This window comes from Petaurus breviceps, unplaced genomic scaffold, assembly GCF_028583685.1.
Source record: "Petaurus breviceps papuanus isolate PSGF00001 unplaced genomic scaffold, PetGlider_PUasm1.0 90195, whole genome shotgun sequence".
In the NCBI taxonomy this organism is placed as follows: Eukaryota; Metazoa; Chordata; class Mammalia; order Diprotodontia; family Petauridae; genus Petaurus; species Petaurus breviceps.
This window is the reverse complement of record NW_027187192.1, coordinates 508,896-517,089: the sequence shown is the minus strand read 5'-3', so window position 1 is coordinate 517,089 and position 8,194 is coordinate 508,896. Positions and strand designations below refer to the sequence as shown.

General features: G+C 40.5%; 1 pseudogene; it reads left to right on the top strand.

The window, feature by feature from the left end:
- The first annotated feature begins 3,514 nt into the window (after positions 1–3,514).
- On the top strand, positions 3,515–4,051 carry LOC138176779 (ribosomal protein eL22-like pseudogene; annotated as a pseudogene).
- Positions 4,052–8,194: the final 4,143 nt, after the last annotated feature.

The following is an 8,194-nucleotide window of genomic DNA, read 5'->3' as shown; positions in this document are numbered from 1 at the left end:
ACCCAACATTCTAAGGGAAAGGTCAATGCCTTATTCTCTTAAAGGGGCCGTGGTCAAGTGCTATTGGCTTATTTAGTTGGATGAAATTGCTATTCAGAAATATTTATAACCTATTTGACTTATTTAATCTACTTCCTCTTGTAGTTCCTCGTCATCACAAGGTTATGGCTAAGGTTGTGTCAAAGAAGTCACCTAAGGAAGACTGTTGGGCTGATCAGTCATGGCTACCAGAGAACATCCTTCTCTTTCCTGATCTTTGGAGGGCACTGTGTAAATGCGGACTTTTGATGTAGTTGAACATTGGAAAACAATCAGGAGATAGTTTTTCTATGTAAATAAATAGTATTTGTCTCAGGGAAAGGAAGGAATTATACCCATAGTAACAATCAACTCAGTTTCCCCTGCTCAGGGAGAAGGGAGCCATAGTGAAAACAACCTTTAAAAAAAAGGCATTTTAATATGATTTGAACTCATCTATTTTGTCATCAGCCTTCTCCCACTGTCCCTTGTCCCAGTTCCTCCTAATTTTGCCCTTACTTGGATAGAAACAAGAGAAGCTAGTCCAACAGGATGCCCAGGAGTCACTAGGGGAAATAGCTCTGTGGCCAACAGGAAGGTGGAAGAGTAGAGACCCACTCCAGGTGAAGAAAATGGCAACGAATTTCCCCCATATAATTCACAAAGCATGACTAAGAGTTGGGTTGATAGTAAATTCATTCTGTACTATAAATGACAATTCTTATTGGACTATGTAGCATTTCAAAAAGAAAAAAAATAGACAAAGCCCCTAAATGCATTTGTCAGAGGAAAGCTGATTGAAAATAACAGGTTCTATAAAGAAAAGGTTATTGTTTATGTTGTTGTCCTTTGTTCTCGAAAAGGACCATGACATCAGGGAGGTCATGGCGGTGACATGTAAGTGCATTGGATTTAGGTGAGGAAGGGTTGGGCAGAGTCACCAGCCTCACTTTTTCCTCCAAAGTCATAAAGAAATGTCTTTAAAGAAGAGGCATTACCATCTGCTCTGCTACTGTACCTTAGGGACCCTGGGGCATTTCTATCTGGCTTGTATGTGTTGTCTCCCCCATTAGAATGGGAGAACTGAGGGCAGGGACTAGCTGACTTTTCTACTTGTATCCCCAGTGCTCAGCACAGTGCTTTGCACATAGTAAGCACTTCATTCATTCATTCATTATCTTGTGCTTGTTACACTTAATAATTCTAAATCAAAAATTTTGTCCCTCCCCTCCTATTTCTGTGAACTCCCCACACTGGATCCCTGGAATACTCCAACTGTCCATAGCCTCCACTTCTCTTGTGTGTTGCTGAATGGACCTGGAAGAAATAACAAAACCAAGCTAAGCAGACAGAGTGTACTACAAAATTATGTTATCTACTCTCACCTGGATCTGAAGAGCAAGACTGGAGAGTTGGACTATAAGGAAAGCTGAGTACACAGAATCAACACTTACAACTGTGATGCTGGAGAAGACTTTGGAGAGGTCCTTGGACAGGAAGGAGATCAGATCAATAGATACTTAAAGAAATTAATTCAGGCTATTCACTGGAAAGTCACTGAAGTGGTCACATATTTAAGGTCAAATACTTAAATACTTTGGCTACATAATGAGAAGACTGGACTCATTGGAAAAGACACTGATGTTAGGAAAGATTGAAGGCAAAAGGAAAAGGGGATGGCAGAAGGGAAGCTGGATAGATTTTGTCACAGGAACAACCATCACCAGCTTGAACAGACTTTGAGAGATAGTTGAGAATAGAAGAGTCTAGCATGCCATGGTCCATGGGGTCAGAAAGAGTCTGACATGACTGAATGACTCAGCAACAACTGATTCTCTATCCCACTCCCCACAGATGCTCTTCCAAACTTCTTTCTGCAAGTCTCCCACTCCATTTCCTACCCCTTTTCTCTCTGCTAAGGACCTCACCTCAACATTACCATGAACAGAATTCAATTCATGTGCAGTTTGGAATTTGTTGAGGTTGAGTGCCCTCTTTCCCCCTTCTCTACATCTCAAAAGCCTTTGCCAAGATCAACCCCTCTTCTCTTCTGCTGGAGAAGACTTGATGACAGATTTGTAGATGGGTTATTGTGAAAAATTATTTTTCTTAGTAATCATTATCTTAGAGACTCAGAGCTTCCCCCATTCCTCTTCTTCCAGTTTCTCCTTATCTTGGGCTATTGGACATATTCCTGCTCATTGTGTTTGCTCTGACAGAGCGGGGAAAATGTTGATTCTCCCTATTGTCAAGACAAGAAATTGATGTCTCTTTGACCAAGATTTAGGTGACATAAGTCACATATCCCAAGACCCTCGTTTTAATATAGCTCACTTTCCAGTGTGTTAACCAATCAAAGTTGATTGGCATCCCTACTCTTTGAAGGACATATAGCTCGGTACCCCAAACCCCAAAACAATTCAAGTTCTAGACTGGTTCCCCATGCAATGCATGTGTGTTGCCAGCTTGAGAGAAATAAAAACATATATACACACAAAAATGATCGATTTGACTAGGTGGTCTCTAACTTCCAACTCAATCTATGATCCAGTGGTTAGCAAGTCAATGATTCACTGGATTTTACTTGGCACATCTTAAGTTGTTGGTCTTCAAAGTTCTTTGCTGTAATACAGCTATGGGAATTCAGTTTCCCCAGCAATCATTGCAGCCCCTGAAGCCTTTGCTAACACTCTATGTTTTCTTTAAAAACTGTTCACTAGGACAAAACAGGAAATATCAACAGTGTCTGAGCCAAACTCATATTATACTGACTCCTGATTTGAGCAGCTAACACAGACCCATACTATTCAACTAAATCCCTCCTCTCCCTATAGTTGGCAAAGAATGCCTGCCACATTCAGAGGAATTATTGGACTAAGGAATGAAGGCAGCCAGGCTTCCTTCTCTCCTCTCCCCCATCTAAGCAACTTGAGGAAGTGATTGTCTAGCAGCCAGCTTTTACATTTTGGGCTAATGGAATCTAACCAAGCCAGCTTCCAGACTCTGCTGCTCACTTCCTCAAATATTATGATATGAAACAATCTTCCACTCTTCTCCTTAGCTTAGGACTAGTTTAGGAATCCATAAAATGTCAGAGCTGGAAGGGACCTCAGGACATGGAACAGAGAATGCTAGAGCAGGGAGGGACCTTAGAACATAGAACATTCAAGGAACATTAGAGCATAAAGTATGGAATGTCACAGATGGAAGCCACCTTAGAAGAAAGATTTCTTGCCCACTCACTCCAAGCCATGTCACCTCCACTTCTGCAATCATCCTCACCAGAAACCCATACATTGTCCCTGGAATTACCCTGGACTCTGGCCCCTCAGAACCAGGCCTTGACCTTCCTTCTCAGACTACAATTCCAAGTCAGGGTACTCCACCACACTCTCCAGCTCCCATTTCTAAGTTGTTTCTTGCATTAGAATGTAAGCTCCTTAAGAATAAGGACTGTTGCCTTTCCGCAACGTGTGTGTCCAAGATGGCGCCGCAACGTGTGTGTCCAAGATGGCGCCGCAACATGTGTGTCCAAGATGGCGCCGCCAAAAGATAAGAAGGCTAAGAGATCCACTTGGAAGTTTAACCTTGACCTTACTCATCCAGTTGAAGATGGAATCTTTGATTCTGGAAATTTTGAGCAGTTCTTGAAGGAGAAAGTTAAAGTCAATGGAAAAACGGGGAACCTAGGGAATGTTGTTCATATCAAACGCTTCAAGAATAAGATCACTGTTGTGTCTGAGAAGCAGTTCTCTAAACGATACTTAAAATATCTTACCAAGAAATATCTTAAGAAGAATAATCTTCGTGATTGGCTTCGTGTGGTTGCATCTGACAAGGAGACATACGAACTTTGTTATTTCCAGATTAGTCAAGATGAGGGAGGTTCTGAATCTGAAGATTAAATGGGAAGCCGAGCCCTTTCTTAGGGGCTTTGAATTTTAAATGTCAAAAAAAAAGGCAAACATGAATACACTTTAACTTATTGGCAAATAAAACTTACAGCAATGTTTAAAAAAAAAAAAAAGAATAAGGACTGTCCAGGAAAAGACTGAGTTCGGATCTGGCCTCAGACACTTAACACACACATACAAAAAAACCTAGCCGTGTGACCTTGGGCAAGTTACTTAACCCCAATTGCCCACCAAAATAAAAAAAAAATTTAGGGGCAGCCAGGTGGCTCAGCGAGTAAGAGCACCGGTTCCAGTCTCGGGACGACCTGGGGATCAAGTCCGGGCTCAGATACTTAGCACCACACCCAGAAATAACTGGCCGTGTAACCTTGAGCAAGTTACTTAACCCCCATTGCTTAAAAAAAAAACGAATAGAGCTATTGTCTGTCTCTCCGTCCATCCATACATCTATCCATGTACCTACCTACCTAACTGTCCATCCACCCATCCATCTACCTGTCTATCTATCTGTCATTTACCTAGAATATCAGAGGTAGAAAATAGAACATAGAATGTCTCACCTGGACAGGACTTTCAAGCACACACATGCACACACACGCGCGCACACACACACACACACACACACACACAAAAGAACTAGAAGGCACCTTAGAACATAGAATGTCAGAGTAGAAAGGACCAAAAAACAAAGCCCTCCTGATCCTGTTCTAGATTTCTGTATTTTATAATGGGGTGGGGTGAGGAGTAGGAGGTATAGTCTTCAATGAGTAATTTCGTTCTCCCCAGTACAGCCTTTTAGCTCCCTTTTGTGGGCTGTCTTCCTTTGTTAGAATGTAAATTCCTCAAAAGCAGAGACTATCCTTCCTGCTTTTGTGGTATCCTCAGCACTCAGTATAGTGCCCAACACATAGTAAACACTTAATAAATCTTTGCTTTCTTCCTTTCTGAAATGGACCTTATGATATAGAATTTTAGACTTGGAAGGGGTCTGAGAATGTAGAAGATAGAATATCAAGTCTGGAAAGAACATTATAATACAGAATTCTAGAGTTAGAAGTTACTTTAGAACATAGAACTATGCTACCCACAGCCACATTAAATTTCCTGGAATCTGGTCAGGTTCCTCTTCTATTCAATCTGAAATGGCCATCACTCATTTTCCTCTAAATATGCTAGACCAACCAGAATTAATCAGACAACATCTTGATAATAAAAAGGACGTTGACTGAAGAATGTATTAAATGTGTCTGGGGTCTTCTGGCTACACTATGCATCATTCTGTCTTAGAAGGGCAGGAAGGAAATAGCCAAAGGATAGGAGGGAGGAAGGGAAACCCCTCCAAGACCAGGGACAGAGATAAGTAGTCCTGTCTTCTGCATCAGTCCCAATCACAGTTTTTCTCTCTGGAGATTATCTTGCCATGAAGCATTCTGTACATATCTACAAAGCAAATATTCTTCCTTTCTGGTTCCCAAACTACAACCTCCCAAACTGCCATGAAATGTTGGTTATTAGTCATCCCAGCTCTGTTTCCATCAGGGGATTATCAATCTAGTACAAAAACCCAGGAGAACAGAAAAGGTAGGTATGTGAGTCCACTCTCTATACTCCCTGAGGTACTATAAGAACAAAACACAGCAACCTCCCTCAGGAGGTATAGTACAGGTAATGGCATTCCTAAGTCTCCCATTAACTTGCCCATCATTGGACACATATCCATCTGCCCTTAATTCCCTTCTGATTCATCAGACTTCAAGATCCATCAAGACATCAAAGTCTTCTCTTTGATCAAGACTCTTCACCACCTTTTAGAGCAGCTGTTTGAAATCCTCTAAAATGTCCTATATAGGGGCAGCTAGGTGGTGCAGTGAATAGAGCACCAGCCCTAAAGTCAGGAGGACCTGAGTTCAAATCCAGCCTCGGACACTCAACACACTTACCAGCTGTGTGACTTTGGGCAAATCACTTAACCCCAATTGACCTCCAAAAAGCAAATAAATAAATGAAATGTCCTGTATGTCTAGAATGTCTATACTCAGTCATGATTATAGGGTCCCAACCAGGTCCCCAAATCTCTGACTCGGTGTGATGGCTGAGCAAGCTTTCCAGTTGGTCATCCTCATAGCTAGTGAGAGAGAAAAGATAGTTTAAAAGAAGATTGATAGGGTCAGAGTCATAATCTTTGTCTTTACTTTAAACAAGTTGCTGGTTCATTGCTGACAATATCTCCATGACCTAATATATAGTTTGTAAAAGTTCCATGTGGTGCTAAGAAATATGTATATTCTTTAGCAGTACCATTTAGAAGATACAATAAGTCTTTTAGTTCTTGTTTCTCTAATAATTTGTTCAATTGTACAGTTTCCCTCTATAAGGTCCACCACCTTTTCTCAACTGGTGAATTTCTCCTTTGGGTCTCCATTTTGTGGAGGGACCCAGTTCAGACTTCATTTCTCTCCCAGCCCTGTTCCCCGTTCCTGGACTTCAAAATCATACTGTCTCATCCTTCAACTAGTTCTTCCTTGCTCTGGAACATCCAGCTACCCCTGTAGCCTTTCCAACCTGGTACATTCCACAGAAAATTTTATAACCAGAAGGAACTTCTGAGTCCATCTAGTCCAATCCATTCATTAAAAGAATCCCCACAAGAACATACCAGACAAGTGGTCATCTGGTTTCTTCCACTTGAAGACCTCCCTCTGTGAGGCTTTCCCTACTCTTCCATTGGTGAATTCCTCCTAGAGTCTTCATTTGTGGAAGGGCACAGGCCAGCCTTCATTGCCCTCTGGGTACTGCTCCTGGCTTCTGTCCTTCAAAACAGTGCTCTCTCCCTTATTTCCCTATTCAAGGAGATGAAGAAGGAAAGGTGGAGGGAGAAGGATATTGAAGTCTCCTGCCACTATTGTACTACCGTCGATGTGTTTATCTTCTTATAGTTAAGTTAATTTTTCCTTTTTGAATTTAGATACTAAGGCATTTGGATCTTACAAATTTGCATATAAATTGATATCCGTTTGTTTTCTATGGTTTCTTTCAGCATAATGTAGTTTCCTTGGGTTTTTTTCCTTTTTATATAGTGATGTTTGCTTTTACTTTATAATTACAACTACTTTTGGGGGTTCATCTGAAGCAAAATTATTTTCCAGCCCCTCATTTTTATTCTGTGTATGCCTTTGACTTTTAGGTGTATTTCTTGTAAGGAAAAGATAGTGGGGCTTTATTTTCTTATCCAATCTGTCACATTTCATTTTGTTAGATTGTTTAATCCATTCACATTTAAAGTTATGAGAGTTAGGTTAATATTTTCTTCCATTTGTTTGAAATATTTTTCTTTTTTTTGCAAATTGGGCTTTTCCCTTTCTTCATCTGTAAACATAATTTTGTCTTTTCAGTTATTTTAGCTTAATCTACTTTAAGGCAACCATATTCCCATCAGTTTTCTTTCCCTTGCCCTCAACAGCTTCCTCCCCCTACCCCCAATTTGTTGACCCTTTTTCTAGTTTTGGAGTTTTGTTCAACTATTTAGTTCTTTTTTCTATTTTCTTTGTTTTTTGTTGTTGTTCTAGTATTTATTTAACTCTTCCTCTCTCTTTTCCCTCCTCAATTAAGTAGTCGAGTAAAAGCCCCCTTCTTCCCTACCGCTTTGGCTTGTTTTTGTCAGTTTTTAGAATTTCATTTTTTGTATGCTTTTCTAAAAAGATTTCTTTCCCTCATTCTCTTCTTTATTTGTCTTCCCTTTCTGTCTTTTCTATATTTCTCTTCTTTGTTTCTTCATGACCCTGATATTTATTTAGTCCTTCATTAGTGTCTTTTATTCCTCCTAGAACTAAAGCTCCTAAGGGACCTATTTTGGGTTCCCTTTTTTAAAATTTCTATGTCATTTGCCTTGTAGTTCTTATCCCCTGCCTCCCTTCCTCTGCTGTGCCTCCCTCTTCGAAATATCAGTTCCTGCAGGTAAACAGAAAGGATATTGCCCCATGGAATTATCCTATGGCACTGGTTGTGCAATTCATTATGGACTTTGCCCTCCTCATGGCCATTTTTCCCCCATTTATCATGAAATCTCCTCCCTGGATCCCTTGTTCTTCCATTCTTCTGGAAGTCAGCCGCCACCAGAGCAGAATGAGTGATCTCTCCAAGTACTTCTACATCTTTGTTTTCTTATAGTTCAGTTCATTTTTCCTTTTTGAATTTAGATGCTGAGGCATTTGGAGCATATACATTTAATATTGGTATTGGTTTATTTTGTAAGGTTCCCTTCA